This window comes from Ascaphus truei, chromosome 3, assembly GCF_040206685.1.
Source record: "Ascaphus truei isolate aAscTru1 chromosome 3, aAscTru1.hap1, whole genome shotgun sequence".
Lineage (NCBI taxonomy): Eukaryota > Metazoa > Chordata > Amphibia > Anura > Ascaphidae > Ascaphus > Ascaphus truei.
In genome coordinates, this window is record NC_134485.1 from 342,035,744 (window position 1) to 342,060,762 (window position 25,019).

At 52.8% G+C, this 25,019-nt stretch overlaps 1 protein-coding gene across 4 annotated transcripts in view; it reads left to right on the forward strand.

Annotated features, from left to right (window-relative positions):
- Positions 1-25,019, forward strand: part of HDAC7 (histone deacetylase 7) — a 318,615-nt gene that overhangs the window by 122,260 nt on the left and 171,336 nt on the right. For 2 of the 4 annotated variants that reach the window (XM_075591689.1, XM_075591691.1), the window contains exon 1: positions 20,517-20,635. The exons of the other annotated variants lie outside the window; for them this stretch is intronic. The gene's annotated coding sequence lies outside the window, so the exon portion shown is untranslated. Of the gene's footprint in view, positions 1-20,516; positions 20,636-25,019 lie in introns of those variants that run through there. 4 annotated transcript variants of the gene reach the window in all.

Genomic DNA, 25,019 nt, shown 5'->3' on the forward strand with positions numbered 1-25,019 from the left:
CCCACCACCACCCTTCCTCTTCCACAACCCCACCTTCCTCACCACCCACCCACCCACCCTTCCTCTTCCCACACACCCTCCACAACCCCACCCACCCACCCTTCCCACAACCCCACCCACCCACCCCCCCCCTCTTCCCACAACCCCCCACCCAACCCCAACCCCCCCCCCACAACCCCACCCCACCCACCCCCCCCACAACCCCCCACCACCCCACCCTCTTCCCACAACCCCACCACCCAACCCCTCCCACAACCCCACCCACCCACCCCCTCCCAAAACCCCACCCCCCACCCTCCCCACAAACCCCACCCACCCACCTCTTCCCACAACCCCACCCACCCACCCCTTCCCACAACCCCCCACACCACCCCTCCCACAACCCCACCCACCACCCCCCACAACCCCACCCACCCTCTTCCCACAACCCCCACCCCACCCTCTTCCCCCACAACCCCCCACCCCACCCCACCCTCTTCCCACAACCCCCACCCACCCACCCTCTCCCACAACCCCACCCACCCACCCCTCCCACAACCCCACCCACCCACCCACCTCTACCACCCACCCACCCTTCCTCCTTACACCCCACCCACCCTCCTCTTACCACCCACCCACCCCTCCTCTTCCCACCCACCCACCCCTTCCTCTTCCCACAACCCCACCCTTCCTCTTCCCACAACCCCACCCTTCCTCTTCCCACAACCCCACCCTTCCTCTTCCCACAACCCCACCCTTCCTTTCCCACAACCCCACCCTCCTCTTCCCACACACCCCACCCACCCACCCTCCTCTTCCCCCAACACACCCCACCCACCCACCCTTCCTCTTCCCACACACACCCCACCACCACCCTTCCTCTTCCCACCACCCCCCCACCCACCCTTCCTCTTCCCACACACCCCACCCACCCTTCCTCTTCCACACACCCCACCCACCCACCCTTCCTCTTCCCACACACCCCACCCACCCACCCTTCCTCTTCCCACACACCCACCCACCCACCCTTCCTCTTCCCACACACCCCCCACCCCACCCTTCCTCTTCCCACACACCCTTCCTCTTCCCACAACCCCACCCACCCACCCTTCCTCTTCCCACACACCCACCCACCCTTCCTCTTCCCACACACCCACCCACCTTCCTCTTCCCACACACCCACCCACCCACCCTTCCTCTTCCCACACACCCACCCACCCACCCTTCCTCTTCCCACACACCCACCCACCCTTCCTCTTCCCACACACCCACCCACCCACCCTTCCTCTTCCCACACACCCACCCTTCCTCTTCCCACACACCCTTCCTCTTCCCACACACCCACCCTTCCTCTTCCCACACACCCTTCCTCTTCCCACACACCCACCCACCCTTCCTCTTCCCACACACCCACCCACCCTTCCTCTTCCCACACACCCACCCTTCATTTATGTTCCCACACCCCCACCCAACCACCCTTCCTCTTCACACACCCCCACCCACCCACCCTTACTCTTCCCACATCCCCCACACACCCACCTTTACTCTTCACACACCCCCACCCACCCACCCTTGCTCTTCACACCCCCCCACCCACCCACCCTTGCTCTTCACACACCCCCACCCACCCACCCTTGCTCTTCACACCCCCCCACCACCCAGCCTTACTCTTCACACCCACCCACCCTTCCTCTTCCCACACCACCACCCACCCACCCTTCCTCTTCCCACCCACCCACCCTTCATTTATGTTCCCACACCCCCACCCAACCACCCTTCCTCTTCACACACCCCCACCCACCCACCCTTCCTCTTCACACACCCCCACCCACCCACCCTTCCTCTTCACACACCCCCACCCACCCACCCTTCCTCTTCACACACCCCCACCCACCCACCCTTCCTCTTCACACACCCCCACCCACCCACCCTTCCTCTTCACACACCCCCACCCACCCTTCCTCTTCCCACATCCCCACCCACACACCATTCCTCTTCCCACACCCCCACCCACCCACCCTTCCTCTTCCCACACCCCCACCCACCCACCCTTCCTCTTCCCACACCCCCACCCACCCACCCTTCCTCTTCCCACACCCCCACCCACCCTTCCTCTTCCCACACCCCCACCCACCCTTCCTCTTCCCACACCCCCACCCACCCACCCTTCCTCTTCCCACACCCCCACCCACCCACCCTTCCTCTTCCCACACCCCCACCCACCCACCCTTCCTCTTCCCACACCCCCACCCACCCACCCTTCCTCTTCCCACACCCCCACCCACCCTTTCTCTTAGCACACCCCCACCCACACCCTTGCATTTCATAACAACAATCATTTATTACTATACCAATTATTATCACATGGACTCTTACATATGTTTATTACAAATGTATATACCAGTTTTTATTCTTCATCAACGACAATAAAATATTTTTACAAATTTTATATATTACTCTTTCTTTTCATTCTATTTCATTCATATACTTTTTATTACAAACAACATTATTTTTTATTTTATCCATTCACATTCCGGGCAACGCCGGGTCTATCAGCTAGTTTGATCTATAAATCCATATATCTGAGAGGGAGCGGCTCAGTGAGTAAAGACGCTGGTTCAATTCCCGGTGTCAACTCCTTGTGACCTTGGGCAAGTCACTTTATCTCCCTGTGCCTCAGGCACCAAAAAAAAACATAGATCGTAAGCTCCACGGGGCAGGGCCTGCAAAATGTCTCTGTAAAGCGCTACGTAAAACTAGCAGCGCTATACAAGAACATGCTGTTATTATTATTTATTTATTTTTCACTTTTTTTTATTTCCGTTTTTCTCTTGCACAATAGATGCTGCTGTACACTCATTTTAGTACCTCAGTAGAAATCTTTTGACTAAAAGTTTCCTTTATTTATTTATTTTTTTAAGATCTCCTTACGTAAACATTCAATATGTATTCAGTCTAGTGGTTAACCAGGATAAAAAGTATACAATATGACTATTACTGGCTGAAGATCATATTCATTTCTTCATGCAGCCTTCAAGATTCGACCAACATTTTGCTAATTTAACATAGTAAACAGAGTTTAGCTGACATTTTCTAAAGACGTAATGTATGCTGCTCACAACATGCACATTTTTGAGATGCTGGATTCACAAATAGGAGTCCTAGGCCCTTATTCTGTCAGGTGTGATAAACGGAGAGGACGTGCTATCACGTGAAAAAATGTCCCATTAAAGTCAATGGCACTTTTCATGCACTAGCACGTCCTCTGCGTTATCACACCTTACACAATAAGTGCCCTACTCTGATTTTATTTTACATTTGGAAGAGAAGGGGTGCTGGCAGGTGTCTGATTCACTGTGATCTGGTAGTACAGTGGTGTGCAAACTAGGGGGCGCAAGATTTGTTTTGGGGGGGGGGGGGGGTTTGCGGGCGGTTGCCGAGGTCCCGCGCTCTTCCCCAAGGCATTTAAATTAAATGCCGGGGGACCGCGCATGGCCTCTGCTTACCGGGTTTCAGTCGGCTTCAGGATTCGTGACCATGGCAACGCTCATGTGACGTCACCGTTGCCTTGGTAACATGACGTCAAATGACGCTGTGGGTCACGTGACGTTACACGACCCCGCGGCATCATTAGACGCCGCGCGAGGTAAGGAGGTGGGCACACAACGGAGGAGAGCAGGCAGGGGGCACAGCAAACAAAGTTTGCGTGCCCCTGTGGTAGTACACACATATATAGGTCCCTGAGCTCTGTTTGGTCCTGATATAAGGGGAGGGAGAAACAAAGACTGGAACTGGCATGATATAATGAACCAGTCCGCGTCTGGGATTACAATATGCTTAAAAGCTGCATCATGAGAATGAAGTTATAGATTTATGTAGACCTCCGCTACAGGACATTGTTATTTTCAGACACTTAAAATGTTTGATCCATATAAGGATAGTACTTACTGGGCATTTAGAACTCAGTTAGTTACTCAAATCTTCCAATTTGAGCTAAATTAGACCAGTATATTTGTTTTGCATCAACACTGTGAAAAATAAAATGTAAGAAAAAAAATGGAAACCAGCAAAACAGCTGAACGGATTTGCACTAAAGCTCCACGGTCATAAATCTGGGTGCCGACTACAATTACTTGTTCTCTTTACGGGACCAGCATTTTTAAGCATCAATACATTTTCACACGCCCTCTGTATTTCTACTGTTTCTATTACTGGTTTTCTACTACATTAAATGATAAAAAGTTAAGGTTATTTTTAGCCACATTCTTTTACTGTAGCTATGAGTATCTGTGACCAAACAGAAAAGAAAATATACGTACTTGTAGCCCCCTGTAAACAGCACAGGCTATACCTATCTTCCTTCTGCTGTGGTAAGTCCTGTTAAGATCAGGCACCAGTAATCATCATGGGTTTTCCCCCTTCATAGTCCTATCCTGAGTGGTAGATGCAGGCCTGGACTCTGCTGCAGGCGTGAGCAAGTGGGGAGGTTCTGCTGACATCACGAGGTGTGGTGCTAGCTCTATATTTAGCAGCCAACTCCGGTGAGTAGAGTTCGTTTTCCGTTCGAGATTAGACCGAGAGAGTTGATAGTGATACCGAGAGTCTGGAGTTGCCGGTTAGTTATGCCGGGAGTATGCAGTGCAGTTAATATGCTATGAGTCGAGAAATCCTGCGGATCGGTCCGAGGATTGGGAGGAGACTACGGTTTCCCCTGCCCAGAGTGCAGGAGCAAGAAGAGCGGAAAGATTCAGTGTCCTTTAGTAGAGCTGATAGCATTATAGACTTGGTGGACCAATGCCCTCACCCCACTGCCAGGGGTGATGAGGAGAATTCAAGACCCACCGCGAGGCTAACCTCGGGGGTGGGCCACGGGGTATTGAAGCCCTAGCTCAGACCATCCTGCCAGAAGAGTGACTTGGAGGGAAGGAGAGGAGGAATTATCTGGGCGAAGGCGAGCGGCGTATAACCCGTCCTGGCTATTGTAAGCCACTATCGTTGGGATATTGTTGCTCTGTCAAATAAAGAGACTATTATTCATCCGTAAAGACTGTGTGTGATTTGGAAAGTACTACTCTGGGACCCAAGGGGTTCTTCTATACCGGTCCTGTCCCATATTCCTGGGAGTATAGAAGATGGAGGCGCTGCACCACTAAGAGATCATGGAGGCTACCACCCCAGAAGCCCGGTCCTGGCTCCCCAATAACATCGGGGGAAGCTCAGACCCTCCTGTTCCTCACAGGTACGCACCACACCGCATGTAATCTGCCCTCATGCACCCTAGAAACCACCGTAGAGACTGGGGGAAGGAGGTAAGCAGGGTTACATACTATACAGAGGAGGACATTTTCCAGAACAAAAGTTATTAGGTGTGATATATTCAGTACTGTATGTGTACCCTTCAAAGGAAAAAAAATCTCTTAAAGAGGCAATCCAAGCATGTGATTTTTTTTTTTACAAACATAAGATTGAAGCAGGGTGTCTCTGGAGCTGAACCCCATTAATTTCAGCTTCAGGGACCTTTTGTTTCCAGAGATACAGACCTCCGTAGAGGGTGCCGGTATCCACTCCACTCGGCTAGAAGGGCTCACATAATGGCAGAGTTTCAAAGGTCACTAGGAAACAGCAATGTCATCAGGATCGGCTTCCTATTGGCCCACGTGACGCGGGAACTTTAAACTTTGCCGTGATGCCAGCACCCCCTTCGGAGGTCTGTATCTCGGGAGGCAGGGGGTCACCGAGCTGAAATGAATGGGGTTCAGCTCCAGAGACCCCCTGCTTCAAACTTGTGTTAAAATATAATAAATAAAAAAGGGCATGAATTGCTCCTTTAATGGTAATAACCAAATATTATTTAAAGGAAGCTAGAGACCAGCATGGGGAAGATATGAATGGAGACACGGACTAATAACCACAGTCAGGTCTGTGAACAATAGACATTCTTCTAGAACTTCAAGGCTCTCTAAGGCCTTCTTGGCATGAGCAATGTTTATAAATGGGCACATTTGTGAGTTATTTGTCGATGTACAAGTATGCCGGCAAAGGCTATGGATGTTATTCCATCTATTTTAATGCTTCCTTTATCTATAAAACACCCTTGTTTATTTAGTGGTTTTTACCATGTGTCGCACCTATTCCCCCACCCTAAGGGAGATCATGTGGCTACCGTGTGTTCTGGGGCGGTGCAACCTGTGGTACGGTAAACAGGGGGCCTTGAGATACTCCACGGTGGTATGGGGAAACATCAGGACAGGTTCTCAGTACTGTTCTTCAATGCGGCAGAGCCTCCATCCAGTGAGGATCCTGGCGCAGCGAGGATGGTCCACGCTGGCACTCATATAATGTCTTAGAAAACAGCCACAAGATATAATCCAACAGTATTTTATTCATGGCAAAGTCAGGTTCACAGAATCCATAATCCTGGAGCAACACTCCCTTTGCATAAGGTCCTGTAGGCCCAAAAACGTGCCCCACTCCACAGGGGGAGAGTAGACAGACTCTTTGACTTCTGGGAGAGTGTCAGAATCTATTCCCTGGGTGTGGCTTGTAACCCTGCCCCATAACAGGGCAGGTCTTATACTGACAGGTAACACATCTGTTGCATGTGACCCAGCCAGTATTCTCCCAGGGATGACACTCTCAGGTTGTTGCTAGCCCACCCCTTGATACAGTAATAATGCATCCAGGCTGCAATAACAATCTAGGCCTTATAAAAGATTGTATCCCTTACAGAGCCTGTACCTAACAGGACTTATACTGTTAGGGCCGAGAAGAAGGATAGCAGCCGGAGGGCTAGACAATATCCTCCCCCTGGTGAAAAACTCTCACGACCTCGCTGAGGAATACAGTATATGCAATATCAATATACTGTAGCAACAACCCTGAATGGAACCTTTTACAAATGCATTAAAATAACATTTCAATTAAAACAATATATATTAACCCCACACAACTGGTACCTCCCTCATTGGAGAACCCTGGGTCTCGTGCAGTTGGTTTAAAAGGACCAACTCAGTAGTAATGGGCACGATCCGGCTTCTTTACTACTTTGCCGTGGCTAGCAGTTACTTTGACTGAATAACAGCGCCTCCTTCCGTTATGTCCCACAACACATACCTTTACCAGAAATGTTGCCCGGTCCTGCTCACAGGGCTTTGAACCCATTGTAGTATTAGCCAGGTATTCTAGGATGGCAGTTCTTACCCACTCATACCGATGGGCTTCAGCGCTCCTCATAAGAGATTCATACACTAGGAGCGGGCGCTTTTTCTTTCTTTTTTATTAGCCATTACATATGTTTATGCATACACTCATGCAGTAGGAGCTGTTGCAATAATATTTGTAGGATTTCTTTTTTGAATGATCAATGTTCTCTTACCCTTTTTAGTACTATCATTTATCTGTATGGTAAATTATCTTGACATTTCTACTTTAGCCTCTATATACATACATATATATATATATATATACAGTGGTTGACAAATCACCAAAAAATCTACTCGCCACACAAAAAAATCTACTCGCCACCTAGTACCAAACGTGTGCTGCTTGGGCCAATATTTACTCGCCCGGGGGTTAAATCCACTCGCCCGGGGCGAGCAAATGTATAGGTTTGTCGAACACTGTATATATATATATATATATATATAAAACAATTAACTCACATTTTTATCTTCGTTCATAATCAGTATTTGCATATACACTTCAACCCCCTTATAACGCTGTGCTTGGGGTCCAAAGAATCACATTGCGTTATAATCGGATCGCATTAGAAATAATGTACAATTGTATGCATTGTACAATAAAGTATTTAAGATACCAATAATCGTGTCATAAAGTATTCATAAATACGAAATTGGGAGCCACGCTTGCATCGCGTTATAAGCGGATTTGCGTTGTAACGGATCGCGTTATAACGGGGTTGAGCTGTACTATTTGTAAGTGGCCTGTTTATAATTGACAGGTTTTGGGTTTCTGCTGAAGTGCAAATGGTGGCATTCTTCTATCCACTAATGGTTAACGTGGATTGCTAGGGCTGCCCTTTGAAACCACATTCAACATAAGAAGGTGTAAAGTCCAACCAGGTTAAACTTTTCTTAATTGAGTGCGCGTCACGAGAGACATTGAAAATGCATTTCATTATTTTGTTTCAATCATTTGTCCTGTTTAAAGATGGACTATTGATTGAGACATACTGCTCCAGTGGAAACCATAATAAGGGTGAGATTATCTAGCATCGCCACTCTTGATGGATATTGTCTTGATAGCAACATCAATCCCTTCAGTGTTGGAAGGCAGAGACAAACACACTGCCATAAAATGCATTGCAATCCCCCCTAGCACAGATTCAGGGAGCTTCTGAAATTTCTCTCACACAAATCACTTAAGCGCTTGTACATCTAATGTGACCACTGTGCTACCTGTCAGGTCAACAAATGCACTGGTTTGCAGCGATCCTCTGGCAGAAGGGGTGATATCCAACATCTAAAACGCGCAAGCGTGAGACCAATTTATACCCTAAACTGGAAGAAATCAGAAACACTCAGGGAAAGTGATCCATTTTTGGGTGTGATTTCTTGTTGTTTTCTAAGTGGACTTTTCCTAAGAAAACCCCACCCTACATAGGAATAAAAAACTTACCGGAAGCGTAAAAAAAAAAAAAAAAAAAAAACTAAATACCTACTAAGTATTTGGCTTCAAGCTACTGATACTTTGCTATTATCCAAGTGTACAGGCTGTAAAAATTCCCATTAATTTGGAAAAAAGTCCCATTAAAAATCAATGTTCTTTACCCCTAAATATGGTGCCTGTAATGTACTGTACTGTAGCACTGAAGAAATATTATATATGTTTAAAGGGAGTCAGTGCTGTAGAAATACTATACCTATCAATGGCCCATATTCACTAAAGGGTGTTAAGGTTTAGCACAACCTAACTCCCATTCAAATAAATGGGAGTTAGCACTTGCTAAAACTTGGCACCCTTTGGTGAATATGGGTCAATGTTTGGTGTCATGCTAAGGGTTTTGTATTTAGTTCTTGCCTGTGCTGATTATCTATATATATATTTCTCAAACCGTTGTATGCCTGTCTGTTTGTCCTGTGTCTAGGGGCAATCGCATTGGACCTTTGGTCTAACAGTGACACACACACACACCCCACCACCTCCCACCCAGGTAAGTAACTAAACCGCCGCCTCCCCTCCCAGCGCACACCTCTGCCGCCGCCTCAAACCCCTGTACCTCCCGCTGCCTCAAACCCCTGTGTCTCCCCTCCCAGCGCACACCTCTGCCGCCGGGGCCTCCAACCCCTGCGCCTCCCCTCCCAGCGCAAAACCCCTGTGCCTCCCGCTGCCTCCAACCCCTGCGCCTCTGCCCTCCCTTCCCGCATTGCTTCCAAGCTCACACCCCGGCCGCTAGAGTCAGCAGGGGAGCGGCTGCACGGGAGCGAGCGCCCGGGACAAAGCGGGGGAGCGGACAGCTGGCCGGGGAAGCGGCCACAACACGCTGCCTCCCGCCTCAGATCCGCATGGGAGTGGGCGGACGGGTGAGGGAGCGGCCGGTGCATGCACGCGCCCCCATCTGCAGACGTCCACAACAGATGGAAGGTTTCGGGGGGGAGGGGACAGACGACCGGCAAACAATGGGGGAAGGGGGAGCAAGCGCCCACATGATACATTAATTGTCACTTACCTCCCGCACCCCCCCTCACTTCCCCCCCCCCCTTACCTCCTCACCCCCCCTTACCTCCACCCCCTCCCCCCTTTCCCCTTCACCTCCTCCCTTCCCCCCTTCCCCTTCACCTCCCCTCAACACCCCCCCTTCACCTCCCTTAACCCCCCCTTTGACCTCCCCTCATCCCCCCTCCCCTCACCCCCCCTCCCCTCACCCCCCTCCCCTCACCCCCCCTCCCCTCCCCTCACCCCCCTCCCCTCACCCCCCCTCCACCTCTCCTCACCCCCCTCCACCTCACGTCACCCCCCCTCCACCTCCTGTCACTCCCCGTCCACCTCCCGTCACCACCCCTTCACCTCCCTTCACCTCTCCCTTCACCCCCCTTTCATCTCCCCTCACTCCCCCTCCCCCCACCCCACCTCCCCCATTCCCCCACCCCACCTCCCCCCATCCCCCACCTTCCCCCATCCTCCACCTTCCCCCCTTCCCCTTCCCCCACCTTCCCCCTTCCCCTTCCCCCACCTCCCACCTCCCCATTCCCCTTCCCCCTCCCCTCTCCCCCCTTCCCCCTCCCCTCTTCCCCCTTCCCCCTCCCCCTTCCCCCCTTTCCCCTCCCCTCTCCCCCTTCCCCCTCCCCCTTCCCCCTCCCCCTCCCCTCTCCCCCTTCACCTCCCCTCCACCCCCCCTCCCCTCCGCCCCCCCTCCACTCTGCCCCCCTTCACTCTGCCCCCCTTCACCTTCCCTCCCCCACTTCACCTCCCCTCCACCCCCCTTCACCTCCCCTCCGCCCCCCTTCACCTCCCCTCCACCCCTCCGTCCCCCCTTCACCTCCCCTCCCCCCCTTCACTTCCCCTCCCCACCTTCACCTCCCCTCCTTCACCTCACCCCTTCACCTCCCCCCTTCACCTCCCCCTCTTTCACCTCCCCCCCTTCACCTCCCTCCCTCAACTTCCCCCCCTTCACCTCCCCTCCCCCCCTTCACCTCCCCTCCCCCCTTCACCTCCCCTCCCCTTCACCTCCCCCTCCCCTCCGCCCTTCACCTCCCCCTTCACCTCCCGTCACGCCCTGCTTCACCTCCCGTCACCCCCCTTCACCTCCCATCATCCCCCCCTCCACCTCCCATCATCCCCCCCTCCACCTCCTGTCACCACCCCCCCTCCTGTCAACCCTCCCCCTTCACCTCCCCCCTTCACCTCCTCCCCCCTTCACCTCCTCCCCCCTTCACCTCCTCCCCCCTTCACCTCCCTCCCCCCTTTCACCTCCCTTCACCCCCCCTTCACCTCTCCCCCCTTCACCTCCCCCCTTCACCTCCCCCCTTCACCTCCCTCCCCCCCCTTCACCTCCCTCCCCCTTCACCTCCCTTCACCCCCCCTTCACCTCCCCTCTGCCCCCCTTCACCTCCCCTCCGCCCCCCTCCCCTCCGCCCACCTTCACCTCCCCTCCGCCCCCCTCCCCTCCACCCCCCCTTCACCTCCCCTCCGCCCCCCCGCCCCCCCTTCACCTCCCCTTCACCTCCCCTCTGCCCCCCCTTCACCTCCCCCCCCCTTCACTTCCCCTCCCCCCCTTCACCTCCCCCCTTCACTTCACCTCCACCCTTCACTTCACCTCCCCCCCTTCACTTCCCCTCCCCCTTTCACCTCCCCTCCGCCCTTCACCTCCCCCCTTCACCTCCCCCTCCCCCTCCCCTTCACCTCCCGTCACCCCCCCCTTCACCTCCCGTCACTCCCCCCCCTTCACCTCCCATCATCCCCCCTCCACCTCCTGTCACCCCCCCTCCACCTCCTGTCACCCCCCCTCCTGTCAACCCTCCCCCCTCCTGTCAACCATCCCCCCTTCACCTTCACCTCCCTCCCCCCCTTCACCTCCTCCCCCCTTCACCTCCCTTCACCCCCCCTTCACCTCCCTTCACCCCCCCTTCACCTCCCCTCACCCCCCCTTCACCTCCCTTCACCACCCCTCACCCCCCCTTCACTCCCCCTTCACCCCACCTCCCCTTCACCCCTCTCCCCACCTCCCCCCTTCCCCCTTACCCTTCCCCCACCTCCCGCCTTCCCACACCTCCCCCCTTCCCTCCCTCCACCTCCAACCTTCCCCTCCCCCCTTCACCTCCCCCTTTACCCCTCTCCCCACCTCCCCTTTACCCCTCTCCCCACCTCCCCCCACCTCCCCCCCATTCCCTCCCCCCACCTCCCCCCCTCCCCTCCCCCTTCACCTCCCCCCTTCACCTCCCCCTTTACCCCTCTCCCCACCTCCCCTTTACCCCTCTCCCCACCTCCCCCCACCTCCCCCCCATTCCCTCCCCCCACCTCCCCCCCTTCCCTCCCCCTTCACCTCCCCCCCTCCCCCCACCTCCCCCCCATTCCCTCCCCCCACCTCCCCCCTTCCCTCCCCGTTCACCTCCCCCCCTTCCCCCTCCCCCTTTATCCCTCTCCCCACCTCCCCCCCTTCCCTCCCCCCACCTCCCCTCCCCCACCTCCCCCTTCCCCTTCCCCCACCTCCCCCCTTCCCTTCCCTCCCCCCCTTCCCCCACCCCCTTCCCCCACCCCTTCCCTCCCCCCACCTCCCCCCCTTCCCTCCCCCTTCACCTCCCCTCCCCCCACCTCCCCCTTCCCCTTCCCCCACCTCCCCCCTTCCCCTTCCCCCACCTCCCCCCTTCCCATTCCCCCACCTCCCCCCTTCCCTTCCCTCCCCCCCTTACCCCTTCCCTCCCCCCACCTCCCCCCCTTCCCTCCCCCTTCACCTCCCCCCCTTCCCCCTCCCCCTTCACCTCCCCCCCTTCCCCCTCCCCCCTTCACCTCCCCCCACCTCCCCCCCTTCCCTCCCCCTTCACCTCCCCCCCTTCCCCCTCCCCCCTTCACCTCCCCCTTTACCCCTCTCCCCACCTCCCCTTTACCCCTCTCCCCACCTCCCCCCACCTCCCCCCCCCGTTCCCTCCCCCCACCTCCCCTCCCCCCACCTCCCCCCTTCCCCTTCCCCCACCTCCCCCCTTCCCCTTCCCCCACCTCCCCACTTCCCTTCCCTCCCCCCCTTCCCCCACCCCCTTCCCCCACCTCCTCACCCCTTCCCTCGCCCCCTTCCCCCTCCCCTTCTCCCTCCCTCCCCTCCCCCCCTTCACCTCCCCTTCCCCCCACCTCCCCTCCCCCCCACCTCACCTCCACCTCCCCCCTTCACCTCCCCCCCTTCACCTCCCTCCCCCCCCCTCCACCTCCCCTCCCCCCTTCACCTCCCCTCCCCCCTTTCACCTCCCCCCTCCTTTTTGGCTCTGTACGCCACCACAATGGATTTGAAATGAAACAACCGAGATGCAATAGAAGTGCAGACTTTCAGCTTTAATTCAAGGGGTTGAACAAAAATATCGTATGAAACATTTAGGAATTGCAACCATTTTAATACACAGTCCCCTTATTTCAGGGGCTCAAATGTAATTGGACAAATTAATACAATCATAAATAAAATGTTCATTTTTAATACTTTGTCGAGAATCCTTTGCAGGCAATGACTGCGTGAAGTCTGGAACACATGGACATCACCAAACACTGGGTTTCCTCCTTTGTGATGCTTTGCCAGGCCTTTACGGCAGCTGTCTTCAGTTGTTGTTTGTTCGTGGGTCTTTCTGCCTTAAGTTTTGTCTTCAGCAAGTGAAATGCATGCTCGATCGGGTTGAGATCAGGTGATTGACTCGGCCATTGCAGAATATTCCACTTCTTTGCCTTAAAAAACTCCTGGGTTGCTTTCGCAGTATGTTTTGGGTCATTGTCCATCTGTAAAGTGAAGCGCCGTCCAATCAACTTCGCTGAATTTGGCTGAATCTGAGCAGACAATATATCCCTATACACTTCAGAATTCATCTGGCTGCTTCTGTCTTCTGTCACATCATCAAAAAACACTAGTGACCCAGTGCCATTGTAAGCCATGCATGCCCATGCCATCACACTGCCTCCACCGTGTTTTACAGATGATGTGGTATGCTTCTGATCATGAGCCGTTCCAAGCCTTCTCCATACTTTTTTCTTCCCATCATTCTCGTACAGGTTGATCTTAGTTTCATCTGTCCAGAACTGGGCTGGCTTTTTTAGATATTGTTTGGCAAAGTCTAATCAGGCCTTTCCATTCTTGAGGCTTATGAATAGTTTGTACCTTGTGGTGAACCCTCTGTATTTGCTATCGCAAAGTCTTCTCTTTATGGTAGACTTGGATAATGATATGCCTACCTCTCAGAGAGTGTTCTTCACTTGGTTGGGTGTTGTGAATGGGTTTTTCTTTACCATGGAAAGGATCCTACAATCATCCACCACTGTTGTCTTCCGTGGACGTCCAGGCCTTTTTGTGTTGCAGAGCTCACCAGTGCGTTCTTTTTTTCTCAGAATGTACAAAAACGGTTGATTTGGCCACTCCTAATGCACTTTAAGCCCATATTCATTATTTAACTGTAACTTGAATTTATTTTGGTACACAGCCGAAATAACAAAACGTGTATCAGTGTCCAATTATTTCCAGACCTAACTGTATGTCAATATAATACTATCTGTTACCCCAACTCCTTCTGTAGTCACTCCCCAAACTGCTTACTAGTGCTCAGCACAGGTGGCTCAATCACTGGCTCAGTTTTTGACTTCGCCACTGATTGAGTCACTTGTGCTGAAGCAGGGATATCCTGAAAATCTGACCTGTTATCAGGTTTCTATAGGACTGGAGTTCTATAGGACTCGATAGGACTGGGTATATTGATGGGGTTGAGCACCCCTGCACTAGAGCAAATTATGCAATTCGAGTCATTTGGAGCAATGCTCTAGTTATATACATAAAAATGTAGCAGACATCATTACGCTGGTAACGCAAAACAACATGTGTGTCATCTCCTTACCCATTGTTTTCAATAGCACTACTATTAAATAACGCGCTAGAGTTAACACAACACATCATGTTAACGTGTGCAACAACGTCTGCTACATCAGTATGGCTCCATGTCAGAGCTTGAGAAACTCTCACCTATGAGTTTAAATGTGAAGTTTCGTCTTCAGAAGGGAAGGGTTAAGAAGCCTTACTCAGAACAATACTTTGTTGTACCCACACAGAGGCACAGAGGAACTAAACCGCCACCTCCCCTCCCAGCGCACACCTCTGCCGCCGCCTCAAACCCCTGTACCTCCCGCTGCCTCAAACCCCTGTGTCTCCCCTCCCAGCGCACACCTCTGCCGCCGCTGCCTCCAACCCCTGCGCCTCTGCCCTCCCTTCCCGCATTGCTTCCAAGCTCACACCCCGGCCGCTAGAGTCAGCAGGGGAGCGGCTGCACGGGAGCGAGCGCCCGGGACAAAGTGGGGGAGCGGACAGCTGGCCGGGGAAGCGGCCACAACACGCTGCCTCCCGCCTCAGATCCGCATGGGAGTGGGCGGACGGGTGAGGGAGCGGCCGGTGCATGCACGCGCCCCCATCTGCAGACGTCCACAACAGATGGAAGGTTTCGGGGGGGGGGACAGATGACCGGCAAACAATGGGGGAAGGGGGAGCAAGCGCCCACATGATACATTAATTGTCACTTACCTCCTGCACCCCCCCCTCACTTCCCCCCCCCTTACCTCCTCACCCCCCCTTACCTCCACCCCCTCCCCCCTTTCCCCTTCACCTCCCCCCTTCCCCCCTTCACCTCCCCTCACCACCCCCCCTTCACCTCCCTTAACCCCCCCTTTGACCTCCCCTCATCCCACCTCCCCTCACCCCCCCTCCCCTCCCCTCACCCCCCTCCCCTCACCCCCCTCCCCTCACCCCCCCTCCACCTCTCCTCACCCCCCTCCACCTCACGTCACCCCCCCTCCACCTCCTGTCACTCCCCGTCCACCTCCCGTCACCACCCCTTCACCTCCCTTCACCTCTCCCTTCACCCCCCTTTCATCTCCCCTCACTCCCCCTCCCCCCACCCCACCTCCCCCATTCCCCCACCCCACCTCCCCCCATCCCCCACCTTCCCCCATCCTCCACCTTCCCCCCTTCCCCTTCCCCCACCTTCCCCCTTCCCCTTCCCCCACCTCCCACCTCCCCCTTCCCCTTCCCCCTCCCCTCTCCCCCGTTCCCCCTCCCCTCTTCCCCCTTCACCCTCCCCCTTCCCCCCTTTCCCCTCCCCTCTCCCCCCTTCCCCCTCCCCCTTCCCCCTCCCCCTCCCCTCTCCCCCTTCACCTCCCCTCCACCCCCCCTCCCCTCCGCCCCCCCTCCACTCTGCCCCCCTTCACTCTGCCCCCCTTCACCTTCCCTCCCCCACTTCACCTCCCCTCCGCCCCCCTTCACCTCCCCTCCGCCCCCCTTCACCTCCCCTCCACCCCTCCATCCCCCCTTCACCTCCCCTCCACCCCCTCTTCACCGCTCCTTCACCCCCCCTTCACCTCCCCTCCCCCCCTTCACTTCCCCTCCCCCCCTTCACCTCCCCTCCTTCACCTCACCCCTTCACCTCCCCCCTTCACCTCCCCCTCTTTCACCTCCCCCCCTTCACCTCCCTCCCTCAACTTCCCCCCCTTCACCTCCCCTCCCCCCTTCACCTCCCCTCCCCCTTCACTTCCCCCTCCCCTCCGCCCTTCACCTCCCCCTTCACCTCCCGTCACCCCCCGCTTCACCTCCTGTCACCCCCCTTCACCTCCCATCATCCCCCCCTCCACCTCCCATCATCCCCCCCTCCACCTCCTGTCACCCCCCTCTCCTGTCAACCCTCCCCCTTCACCTCCCCCCTTCACCTCCTCCCCCCTTCACCTCCTCCCCCCTTCACCTCCCTCCCCCCTTTCACCTCCCTTCACCCCCCCTTCACCTCTCCCCCCTTCACCTCCCCCCCTTCACCTCCCCCCCCTTCACCTCCCTCCCCCCCTTCACCTCCCTCCCCCTTCACCTCCCTTCACCCCCCTTCACCCCCCCTTCACCTCCCCTCTGCCCCCCCTTCACCTCCCCTCCGCCCCCCTCCCCTCCACCCACCTTCACCTCCCCTCCGCCCCCCTCCCCTCAGCCCCCCCTTCACCTCCCCTCCGCCCCCCCGCCCCCCCTTCACCTCCCCTTCACCTCCCCTCTGCCCCCCTTCACCTCCCCCCCTTCACTTCCCCTCCCCCCCTACACCTCCCCCCTTCACTTCACCTCCACCCTTCACTTCACCTCCCCCCATTCACTTCCCCTCCCCCCTTCACCTCCCCTCCGCCCTTCACCTCCCCCCTTCACCTCCCCCTCCCCTTCACCTCCCGTCACCCCCCCCTTCACCTCCCGTCACTCCCCCCACTTCACCTCCCATCATCCCCCCCTCCACCTCCTGTCACCCCCCCTCCACCTCCTGTCACCCCCCCTCCTGTCAACCCTCCCCCTCCTGTCAACCATCCCCCCTTCACCTTCACCTCCCTCCCCCCCTTCACCTCCTCCCCCCTTCACCTCCCTTCACCCCCCCTTCACCTCCCTTCACCCCCCCTTCACCTCCCCTCACCCCCCCTTCACCTCCCTTCACCCCCCCTTCACCACCCCTCACCCCCCCTTCACTCCCCCTTCACCCCACCTCCCCTTCACCCCTCTCCCCACCTCCCCCCTTCCCCCTTACCCTTCCCCCACCTCCCCCCTTCCCTCCCTCCACCTCCCCCCTTCCCTCCCCCCTTCACCTCCCCCTTTACCCCTCTCCCCACCTCCCCTTTACCCCTCTCCCCACCTCCCCCCACCTCCCCCCCATTCCCTCCCCCCACCTCCCCCCCTTCCCTCCCCCTTCACCTCCCCCCCTTCCCCCTCCCCCCACCTCCCCCCCATTCCCTCCCCCCACCCCCCACCTCCCCCCCATTCCCTCCCCCCACCTCCCCCCCTTCCCTCCCCCTTCACCTCCCCCCCTTCCCCCTCCCCCCACCTCCCCCCCATTCCCTCCCCCCACCCCCACCTCCCCCCCATTCCCTCCCCCCACCTCCCCCCTTCCCTCCCCCTTCACCTCCCCCCCTTCCCCCTCCCCCTTTACCCCTCTCCCCACCTCCCCTTTACCCCTCTCCCCACCTCCCCCCCTTCCCTCCCCCCACCTCCCCTCCCCCCACCTCCCCCTTCCCCTTCCCCCACCTCCCCTCCCCCCACCTCCCCCTTCCCCTTCCCCCACCTCCCCCCTTCCCCTTCCCCCACCTCCCCCCTTCCCCCACCTCCACCCTTCCCTTCACTCCCCCCCTTCCCCCACCCCCTTCCCCCACCCCTTCCCTCCCCCACCCCTTCCCTCCCCCCACCTCCCCCCCCTTCCCTCCCCCTTCACCTCCCCTCCCCCCACCTCCCCCTTCCCCTTCCCCCACCTCCCCCCTTCCCCTTCCCCCACCTCCCCCCTTCCCATTCCCCCACCTCCCCCCTTCCCTTCCCTCCCCCCCTTCCCCCACCCCCTTCCCCCACCTCCTCACCCCTTCCCTCCCCCCACCTCCCCCCCTTCCCTCCCCCTTCACCTCCCCCCCTTCCCCCTCCCCCTTCACCTCCCCCTTTACCCCTCTCCCCACCTCCCCTTTACCCCTCTCCCCACCTCCCCCCCCTTCCCTCCCCCCACCTCCCCTCCCCCCACCTCCCCTCCCCCCACCTCCCCCCTTCCCCTTCCCCCACCTGCCCCCTTCCCCTTCCCCCACCTCCCCACTTCCCTTCCCTCCCCCCCTTCCCCCACCCCCTTCCCCCACCTCCTCACCCCTTCCCTCGCCCCCTTCCCCCTCCCCTTCTCCCTCCCTCCCCTCCCCCCCTTCACCTCCCCTCCCCCCCACCTCCCCTCCCCCCCACCTCACCTCCACCTCCCCCCTTCACCTCCCCCCCTTCACCTCCCTCCCCCCCCCTCCACCTCCCCCCTTCACCTCCCCTCCCCCCCTTCACCTCCCCCCTCCTTTTTGGCTCTGTACGCCACCACAATGGATTTGAAATGAAACAACCGAGATGCAATAGAAGTGCAGACTTTCAGCTTTAATTCAAGGGGTTGAACAAAAATATCGTATGAAACATTTAGGAATTGCAACCATTTTAATACACAGTCCCCTTATTTCAGGGGCTCAAATGTAATTGGACAAATTAATACAATCATAAATAAAATGTTCATTTTTAATACTTTGTCGAGAATCCTTTGCAGGCAATAACTGCGTGAAGTCTGGAACACATGGACATCACCAAACACTGGGTTTCCTCCTTTGTGATGCTTTGCCAGGCCTTTACGGCAGCTGTCTTCAGTTGTTGTTTGTTCGTGGGTCTTTCTGCCTTAAGTTTTGTCTTCAGCAAGTGAAATGCATGCTCGATCGGGTTGAGATCAGGTGATTGACTCGGCCATTGCAGAATATTCCACTTCTTTGCCTTAAAAAACTCCTGGGTTGCTTTCGCAGTATGTTTTGGGTCATTGTCCATCTGTAAAGTGAAGCGCCGTCCAATCAACTTCGCTGAATTTGGCTGAATCTGAGCAGACAATATATCCCTATACACTTCAGAATTCATCTGGCTGCTTCTGTCTTCTGTCACATCATCAAAAAACACTAGTGACCCAGTGCCATTGTAAGCCATGCATGCCCATGCCATCACACTGCCTCCACCGTGTTTTACAGATGATGTGGTATGCTTCTGATCATGAGCCGTTCCAAGCCTTCTCCATACTTTTTTCTTCCCATCATTCTGGTACAGGTTGATCTTAGTTTCATCTGTCCAGAACTGGGCTGGCTTTTTTAGATATTGTTTGGCAAAGTCTAATCAGGCCTTTCCATTCTTGAGGCTTATAAATAGTTTGTACCTTGTGGTGAACCCTCTGTATTTGCTATCGCAAAGTCTTCTCTTTATGGTAGACTTGGATAATGATATGCCTACCTCTCAGAGAGTGTTCTTCACTTGGTTGGGTGTTGTGAATGGGTTTTTCTTTACCATGGAAAGGATCCTACAATCATCCACCACTGTTGTCTTCCGTGGACGTCCAGGCCTTTTTGTGTTGCAGAGCTCACCAGTGCGTTCTTTTTTTCTCAGAATGTACAAAAACGGTTGATTTGGCCACTCCTAATGCACTTTAAGCCCATATTCATTATTTAACTGTAACTTGAATTTATTTTGGTACACAGCCGAAATAACAAAACGTGTATCAGTGTCCAATTATTTCCGGACCTAACTGTATGTCAATATAATACTATCTGTTACCCCAACTCCTTCTGTAGTCACTCCCCAAACTGCTTACTAGTGCTCAGCACAGGTGGCTCAATCACTGGCTCAGTTTTTGACTTCGCCACTGATTGAGTCACTTGTGCTGAAGCAGGGATATCCTGAAAATCTGACCTGTTATCAGGTTTCTATAGGACTGGAGTTCTATAGGACTCGATAGGACTGGGTATATTGATGGGGTTGAGCACCCCTGCACTAGAGCAAATTATGCAATTCGAGTCATTTGGAGCAATGCTCTAGTTATATACATAAAAATGTAGCAGACATCATTACGCTGGTAACGCAAAACAACATGTGTGTCATCTCCTTACCCATTGTTTTCAATAGCACTACTATTAAATAACGCGCTAGAGTTAACACAACACATCATGTTAACGTGTGCAACAACGTCTGCTACATCAGTATGGCTCCATGTCAGAGCTTGAGAAACTCTCACCTATGAGTTTAAATGTGAAGTTTCATCTTCAGAAGGGAAGGGTTAAGAAGCCTTACTCAGAACAATACTTTGTTGTACCCACACAGAGGCACAGAAGGCAGAAAGCACAATAACACAAGGGGTCAGGTACAAGCTCATTTTCGAAACTCATCACGGAAATTATACTGAGAAAGAAAAACGAAGGGGAAAAAAAATCTCAAACAACGAGAGAAAAAGGTAAATGACTGGGGTTTGAGTTGTGTTCGGCAGACCACAAGTAGCTGAGAAGAAAAAAAAACAATCTAAAAAAAACAAAGCAGCAAGTCACCAGTTGGGTTGCTCCAGTTCACAAAAGCTCGTACAGTACGAGGTGAGAGGCACAAAGAGATCGTGGGTAAAAGCCTTTTTTGAGCAACTGATGAACCAAAGCAGCAAAGGTAACCAAGACTTCAAAACATTATGGGCTCTCTCTATCAAAGACCGCCCGATGCAAAACCTGTGCACCAGATTGATCAAAATTGCTTTTAATAGGATTGATTTTCTTTGATAATTCGAGAGCGGTTCCCTGCCTCTGTGTTGCCCTAGTTTTGCAGCCAAGAGACTTTGAAAACTACGTAGACCCCTGTATCACATTAAAGTTCAGACAACATGGCTCCAAGGTAACTGTTTTACTGCTGGCGTGGCCACTGGAGACTAAGAAACGCCAGGGATGGGAGTGGAGGGTGTGCTCAGCTTGTCTATCTGCTGTACATGTGGTTTTTGCCCACTTTGGATGCTTTAAAGCGTTACAGAGGTAAATTGTTTGGAGAATGGAAATCTTAGTTTAACTGTTGATGTAAGTGAGGACTTTACGAGGGTAAAACGGGGCTCTTAATGGTTGGAGGCACTCAGAGGTGTTGGACATGGCAGAAATCACTTACAACCGTAGTTCTGAACCAGGGGGTCGTGCAATCCCGAGCGTCACGATTAACCTGCCACGTGTGTGATGTAAATGTATAGGGCAAGGACACATTTAGAAGAATGTTTAAAAAAAAAATAATCACACGCGAAACTAAGGATATACAAATAAGAGATATATAGATTTCAGGATTAAGTTAAACAACAACTAGAAAACTTGAAAGATTTGCACGCACAAAAAAAAAAGAATACAGGTGAAAAGCAGGGGTAGGGTGTATTGCAAATGGACAAATGGAAGTTATCCGGTTTTAAAAGCCCTTATTAATTATTTTTCACTGCAAAATTGAATTTTCAGTGTTCAGTTTATGACTACATGTTTCTGTGTGGGATTTATTATAAAGAAGAAATCCCCCCTGAGTCTAAGAACAAAACTATTGACTTTTCTATTTTGCTTTGTTTGTCTCAGTATATTTAGGGCTGTGCAAGTCATAAACCCAGGCGCACTAGGCACAGTTAGGCTATGTAACATGACATTAACCTAAATAAATATAATGTTAAAGAGGCAATCCAAGCGGGGATTTAAACAAAAACCTTATTTTTGTTTTAATATATGCAGCCTTTGATTACCTTTATTGAAAATGAATGGCCTAAGCTGCTGATCGATTAGTTCTCCCGTGATCGATCAGCAAAGATCCTGCTTCCCAGGGTTCACTAAATGGCTGCCTCTCAATTTCAATCAATTATTCAGTGAATGTAACTCAGCAGCTACAATGTATCCCTATATTACTAAGGTAACATTATCTATTGTTACAGTGCGCAGCTCAAACCGCCGGGAACATTGGCAACAAATTATCACGAACAGGAAAGTGCAGAAATTAAAGGATGCTCAGTATTTGAAAACTCATAAAACATTTTTTTTTTAATATGTACTGTATTATCTAATACTACAGAACTGATTTATTTTAAAACAAACACACATGATGGGTATTGCATGGATTGCTCCTTGAATAGTAACACATATTCACCAAAGTAACCCAGCTTAACTGATTTAAATAGTGTAGCATTCATTTTTATGGATGTTGCTGATAACGGTATGCAAAAGCAGTGTCCCCAATAACAATTTACAGTATATCCACGAAGGTCCGTTAAGGTTAAAGTAGGGACTTAACGCTATGTTAGTATGGTCGTACGTGGACTTGATGTTATTCATATCCAGAACAAACCCAAAGACAGAGTGATACCACCAGTGTAATATTAAAATATAGCGACAAGATTCAATGCTAATGATTTGTGAATAGAATTATATGTGAATAACTAGTGCAACGAGGAAAGAGCATTCAATATGCACATATATTGTCAAATCTTATTTTCAGGAATAATCCAAACGGTGTTGTAGTGATAGTAATCGCAGCTCCAACCTGTAACAGACTGTGGGGCCTATGCAGAGAGCAGCGAATTTTCGAAATTCGCCATTTTTTGGAGAAAATCGCGCAGAAAACAGCAGAAAATGGCGAGTTCCGAAAAACGCGCCAATTTTTCTTTTCTATTTGTAAAACTCGCCTCGCGGCTGGCGAGAACCTCAATCTCGCCAGTTTAAAAAATATCCGTATGCAGAGAGGCGCGAACGGCATCTAGCGGCTGTTCGCGCCAATAAAATGGCGCGATTGTCTCCGTTTTGCCTCGCCAAAAAAAACTGCCGCTCGCGGCCATTGCAAAGGGGAAAAAAAAGGCGCGAATTTGTTTTAACACATTTCTGAAGCGCGCATCTCGCCAATTTAAACTCGCCACACGCATCCATGTTAAACATAGCTGAATTCGCACTTTTCTGCATATGGAGATTAAAACTCTCCAAAAAAGCTACTTTTTAATAAATTCGCCAATTTTAAAATTCGCAGCTCTCTGCATGAGGCCCTGTGTGTTTCCTTCCTCTATGGCAGGTTGCACAAACTTGTGGGGCTGCGCCCCCTACCTGTTCTCCCCAAGTGCTCGCGCCCCCCCCACCCCCGACCTTACACCTTTGTGCCGGCGTCAAATGACCCCGCGGCGTAATTTTAGGAAACGCAGATAGATCAACCCAAAAAAAAATCAAGAAATATATATATATATATAGTGATATATAGTGAAGTAAGTTCATAACCATAACATTTGTGGGGAAAAAATAAGAAATGCACTCACATGGGACACATGCACATAAAGAACATTTGTTAGACTCCTTTGGCTTGAAACTGTCCCATCCAGAACCTGAAGTAGGGCTTTGACAGGACCTAGATGGGTGGAACATAGCGTTATTTTCTTCTCTTTCTCAACTTGAGTTAAAGACCTATTTCATTGTTTGGATGGGAGTAACGCTAAGGCTGCGCTTAAAGTGACGGCGACGCAACATCGCCCGAAAACAAATGCATTGTCGCCGCCACGTGCGCTTCTAGTAAGCGCGACGGCGACAAAGTGACGGGGCGACGCGATTTTTGGAAGACGGGAATATTTGATTTTTCAGGGGCTGTCGCCTCATGTGACAGCCCCATAACCAATGAATGCCCTGGTCGCCCGCAACGCCACCGCAAAGCGAAATACAACTTTCGCTAGCGGCGACGACAGGTAACGTTACGCGTCGCCGTCGCGGGCACTATACACGCGGCCTTAGACATACATAAATTCACGTTATTGAAAGCTACGTGATGGTAAGCCTATGCGAATGAGAGATACAGCAGTCATTGCTTTTGTAGATAATTAGCTTTGTGGATGTGCGTTAACCTCAGCTAAATGAACGTCCGTTACGGTTTTAGGTAACGTCACATTACTTGTCCTGATTTAACAGAGTTTAGTGTATCTGGACTGAAAGGTGCAGTCAATAGGAATCCCTGCTACAACAAGTATGCAAGATCTTACACACACACAAATACTTGGGCAGTCCATCCAGCACATTTGGTGCAAGTTTTGGACTGTGGTCTATTTCGCTGTTGGCCATTGTTTTAGTATCAGGGCCACCCCCAAGTGAATGCTCTTCATTTTAGGGATTCACTGTGTTGCTGCCACAGCTGCTGAGTGCAGTGACAGAAGCATAGCTAATGCTGAATATTTGTATTGTTTTATTGTGGTGAAGAGCATTTGTTAATGTTATACAAACAATGATTTGTCTTTATACAAATAGGGAGAGATTTAAAAAAAACATCACTCCAAATATAGTAAATAACAAAATAAATGTATTGCTCAAATAATAAATATATGTTTCGACCCTCTATCTGGGTCTTCCTCAGGGCCATATATGCTCTTTTAAGGTTCTGAGCAGTCCCTTAGCATTACTAGCACTCACTGCCAAACCACACTTTTTGGTTCTTGCTTTAAAGCAGCACTCCTGGCAACCCATGATGTTTTTTTTATATAGATTTAAAGCAGGGGGTCTCTGGAGCTCAACCGCATAGCTTTCAGCTCCGGGAACCCCCTGCTTGCTGAGAAACTTACCGAGAAACTTACCTAAGTAGGTGCTTCCGGTATCTATGCACATTTTAAAGCTCCCGCGTCACGTGGGCCAATAGGAAAACACAAGGGATGACGTTGTGGTTTCTCATTGGCCCACAGGACAGGCGGCTTTTATACCGCCATATTGATCACTATGCCAGGGCTCCTACCTGCAGCACCTACAGAGGTAAGTAGCTCAGGAAGCAGGTGGTCCCCGGGGCTAAAATCAACGCAGTTCAGATCCGGAGACCCCCTGCTTCAAACCTATTTTTATCAAATAAATTAAAAATAGTGTCGCTAGGATTGCTGCTTTAAGGTTTTTTCTTGAACTCTGCATTTTTGAAACCCTTGAGCACCACTCTCACTTCTTTATACAAATAGGAGATGTGTGGAACCAATGTAGGCGTTTCCCTGTGCAGCGGTCATTACAGTTGAGATAAGTACTTGCCAACGTTATACAATAGGCAA